Source organism: Hipposideros armiger, unplaced genomic scaffold (genome assembly GCF_001890085.2).
Source record: "Hipposideros armiger isolate ML-2016 unplaced genomic scaffold, ASM189008v1 scaffold_466, whole genome shotgun sequence".
Lineage (NCBI taxonomy): Eukaryota > Metazoa > Chordata > Mammalia > Chiroptera > Hipposideridae > Hipposideros > Hipposideros armiger.
The window spans coordinates 406,878-411,384 of record NW_017731816.1 but is presented as its reverse complement, the minus strand read 5'-3'; the positions used below and the strand labels follow the sequence as shown (position 1 = coordinate 411,384).

General features: G+C 53.4%; 1 protein-coding gene across 3 annotated transcripts in view; it reads left to right on the top strand.

The window, feature by feature from the left end:
* The window catches only part of PAK4 (p21 (RAC1) activated kinase 4), a 57,621-nt gene continuing 53,114 nt past the window's right edge, over nt 1-4,507 (top strand). For 2 of the 3 annotated variants that reach the window (XM_019666312.1, XM_019666313.1), the window contains exon 1: nt 1-169. The gene's annotated coding sequence lies outside the window, so the exon portion shown is untranslated. The remainder of the gene's footprint in view (nt 170-4,507) is intronic. The other variant, XM_019666320.1, reaches the window with a different exon arrangement.

The window sequence follows — 4,507 nt, the reverse complement described above, 5'->3', positions numbered from 1 at the left end:
ATGGGGACTGGTGGGCGGCGAGGGGGGAAAGCCCCGGATGTTCGTTGGGGATTCAACATGGCGGCGGCAGTGGCCGCGGTGGCGGCAGCGCAAGAGAACTGAGGGCGGCGTGAGGGTGCAGAGTTCCGGGCCAAGCAGCTAGGCCGCGAGCGACTGCGGCGCCGAGCCGGTAAGATAGGCGGTCTGGCCAGGGGGTTGGGGTGGGCCGGGCGATGGCGGTGGGAGAGCGTTTATGCAAGTAGGGGGCGGGGCCGCTGGGGTCAAAGTTCACTCATGGAGGGAAGGGTCGCGTCGGATGGTGGGGGTCAACTCTGGGCGGGGGTAGGTGTAGAGGAGGTCAAAGGTCAAACTAGCAAAGGGGCGTGGCCAAGGGGAGCGCAAAGTTCGAAATTTGAAGTGGGGGCACGTTCAAGGGGGTCGAAGCGAGTGTCAAAAAAGGGGAATCAAAATTAACACTGTGGGGAGAATGCACCTCAGATGGTCAGAGGTCACAACCGTGGATGTGGCAGGTTGGAGGGTTAAGGCAGCAGCCAGCGGACCAGATGAATGAGATTTAGGTTGGGGGGCATCCTTTTGGGAATCAAAGATGGGGCGTGGCCAAAGGGTGCAAAGATCAGAATTTGATGGAGGCACAGATGATGTTCCAAAGAGTCAAAAATTAAAGCCCAAATGGGACATATTGCCGGGGAGGAGGGGAAGGATATCCAGGAGAGAGGTCGAAGGTGTTACCTGGTGGGGGAATGGGGAGCTCCCCTCCCACAAATAATGAAAATAATAGCAAACACTCATAAACCACTTTCTGTGTGCCACGTTCTAAACGTTTTACCTATGTTGAATTCTCACTACAACCTTGTGGAGTTGGTGCCATTACTAAGAGGCTAAGTAACTTGGGGTGGGGAGGTCACCCGATGAGGAAGTTGTGTAGCTGGGATTCGAACTCTGGAGTTCTGGACCCAGAGCTCTGTGTTCCACTGCCTCTCAAATAATCATAGAATTGGTTAATATTTAATGAGAGCTAACGTTGTATTCAGTGCCATGTGTGTCTTATACCACAATCTTGTGAAGTGGGTACTAGATAGACCCACTTTACAGACAAAAAAGTAAGGCTCAGAGAGCTTCTGCTAAGTGATAGAGGCAGATTCCAAGCTGGATATCAATTCCAGAGTTCCTACCCCTGGTTGTATGAAGGTCTGTTTCTGGAAGCTGGGGCTGGGCAAGGCCGGGCCACTCCCGGACCAGGAACAGATCGTCTGTTTGGCCTCCATGGAAGGGTGTGATCTGGGAGGAGAGGTTCCCATGGGCCACCCTATGTTTGTGTGTGGATCAGAGTCCAAGTGAGTCTGATGTGCTTCTGGCCGAGGAGAATGTCCTTGGGTGGTGCCCTGTGCAAAGTTGGGTGTTCTCTGTACTTAAAACCCCAAGCTCTCATCATGGTCCTCAGTCGCTCCCACCTCATTTCCTTCTGCTTTCCTCGTCCTTTGCCTCAGTCCAGCCACACTGGCCTCTTTGCTGTTCTTCAACTCTGTAGACTTATGTCTCCCTACAGGTATTTGACCTTCCTGTTCCCTGTGCCTGGAATCCTTTCCCCACCCTGCCCCTCCCACTCAGTGTCACTTACTCACAGCCCCACCAGGACCACCCAGCTCTCCCTGCCCTCAGACACGCTTTCTCTCACGGTTGTTTTCTCCACAGCCCTCACTTGGTCCTTGTATTGTTTGCTGCCTGCCTCCTCCACTACTAGAAAGTGGGCCCCTTGTTGGGGCAGTGATTTCTCCATGGTGTTCCTTCCCTGAGTCCCCACATGCAGCCTGGCCTGTGGAGGATGCTTGTCTGCTGGGGGTTGAATGTTGGGCACTGTGCTGGGTGCTGGGACTGCAGCAGAGGACAAGACATACAGAGGCCCTGGCCTCTGAGGGCTCTCAGTGCCCCTTGGTGGGAGCATACTAGACCCGGACCCGTGATACATGGCTACCTCTCTACCAGTGGTGACATAGCCTGCAAGGACATGTTCAGGGAGCCAGAAAACTGCTCAGACCCTGCGCCCTGACCTGGGCTTGCGACTGTGTCCCTGGGCAAGCTCTGAAGGATGAATAGGAGGGATGGGAAGGGGCGAACCAGGCAGAAGGAAAGGCCCTGCGTGTGAGTGGAGGTCAGGGGATGGATGCAGAGTTGGGGGCTTGCAGGCCACAGGTAGCCTGTGTGAGATCCCTAGAGTGCTCGGCCTGGGAGGGGCAGTGGAGCAGAGGCAGATGAGTACTGTCCTGTGTCTGTGGAGCTGTGAGGCAGCACTGGGAAGTAGTGAGCTCCATCACTCACAGGCTTTGTGACTGGGGGCAGGTTGCTTAACTTTTCTGGGCCTCGGTTTTTTTCTTCTGCAAAATGGGCATAATGATAGTGGCTACCTCGTAGAATTGCTGTGACGATACACAGTGTAAAGCGCTTGGCCCAAGGCCTGGCACACAGTCGATGCTGCATATGCACTAAGTCTTGATGCTGATGCTGCTCCTGCTACCTGGGGAGGGCCTCAGGGATGGTGGAGGGACCTCTTTCCACCTGCCTCCTGGCTTTCTCTGGCAGCCACCCCACCCCCTGGCTCTGGCAGGGTTGCTGAGTGAGCACACCCGCCAGGCAGCCTTGGGAGGCTGGCCCAGCCTTGGGTCCTAGCAGTGCCAGCTCACTCAGCATCTCAGGACTCGGCACAGAGAAGGAATGATGGGACTTTGGCGTTGAAAATCCACATTCAGGTCCCTGCTGTGTCACTTACTAGCCATGGGACCTTGGGCAAGAGATTTCTTACTTGCCAATATTGTTCCTTATGATACATTTTAGACTAGGGAAAAAAGTTGAGCTTTCAATATAACAAAACACCTACGTCTCTCCATTGTCAGGCCTGGGACAGAATGCATGGTGGATACAGTTAAAGGCCCCACTCCTCTGCCCACCCCCTTTGGCCCCGCTGCCCGTGATAGCCTGTGTACTGGATTTGGCATCCAGCATCCCTCTGTGGGCTTTCATACTTTTGCTGTCCGTGACTGTACTCACAAACGCTAGAGCAATAATAGCTCTCAATCCCGGCTCACGTTGCTACACATTGCAGTCACCTGGGGAGCTTTCACAAGCACTGTTGCCCAGACCCACCACAGAGATTCTGACCCGGATTCACTTGGCCTGGGGTGGGGCCAGCATCAGTATGGGGTTGTCATAGCTGGCCAGGGTTGACCCCCACTCTGTGTTAGTTTTACAAATCATATAAATGGGATCATGGTAAACAGCCTTGCTGCTTCTGCTCACCATTAGGGTTTGGATATTTCTCCGTGTGGATGTGTGTCAGTCTTGTGCAGGTCATTCGTTTTCCTTGCTGTCAAGTGTTTCTTTTTGTGATGTGCCACACAGGAGTTGTCTGTTCACCTTTTGGTGGCCATTCAGGTGGTTTCTTATTGGGACTGTAACAAACAGCGCTTCAGTGAACCTTCCAGAAGGTGTTTCCTTGTATACCATGGCCCATCTCTCTTGGGCAGGTGTCTCGCTGGAACTTCCAAATTGCTCTCCTAAACACTTGTACCAACGTGCTTCCCAACAGGTCTTGAGGGTTACCTTCACTCCACGTCCTGCTTTGGGCAAGCGTGTGGCCTTTGCTGAAACGATTTACTCAGCCATGAGATGGTAGGTTTTATGGCCCCCAGGCTGATGGGGGACAGTTGGGGAGATGGTTCACATGGTTGGCTTAGCTGGGACCTGACACTTGCTTCGACCTTTCCCATCTAGGGCATCCAGGACAGTGACTGCAACTTTGACCCAGCTTTTCTTGGGGGACTCCTCCCAGGGCTGAAAGTTGGAAAAGGACACTAGACTGACTGAACCGCCTCTGGAAGGAGGCAGGGAGGAAGGAGGTGATGCTTAGAAAAGGATGGGCAAAGCCTTGTTACACTCTTGTGTGTCTGACCGTTAGTCCCAGTGGTGACCAACACAGCCCAGAGTGGTCAGGGCTGGGTAGGGGAGGCACAGGGACAGTAGGAATCCAGAGGGGGTGCCTGACCCACCTTGGGGAGTCAGTGAGGGCTTTCTGGAGAAGGAGACAAATGATTGATGAGAGTGAGCCAGGCCTAGTAAGGAGACAGAAAGAATAGGACAGGTAGTGGATACAGAAAGTACAAAGGCCTTGAGGTCCGAATGAGTTTGGGATGGTCAGGTACCATCAAAGAGGCCAGTGTGGCCGAGTAGGAAATGAGGTCAGGGAGTGGGGAGATGTGGCAGATATAGCAGGGGATTTCAGGCCGACGGAAGGAGTGGATTTCACTTTGTGTGTAACAGGGAATCATTGAAGGGCTTTAAGCAATCTCTGGTATTCTTTTTTTTTTTTTAAGATTTTTATTGGGGAATTGGGGGAAGGGGAACAGACAAGTTGCTGTCATTTGTTGTTCTTCAGTCTAGTTGTGGAGGACGTTGCTTCACTGGCCCAAGTTGGCACCATCATTGCGCTCTTCCCAGGCGAGGCAGATCAGTCGCC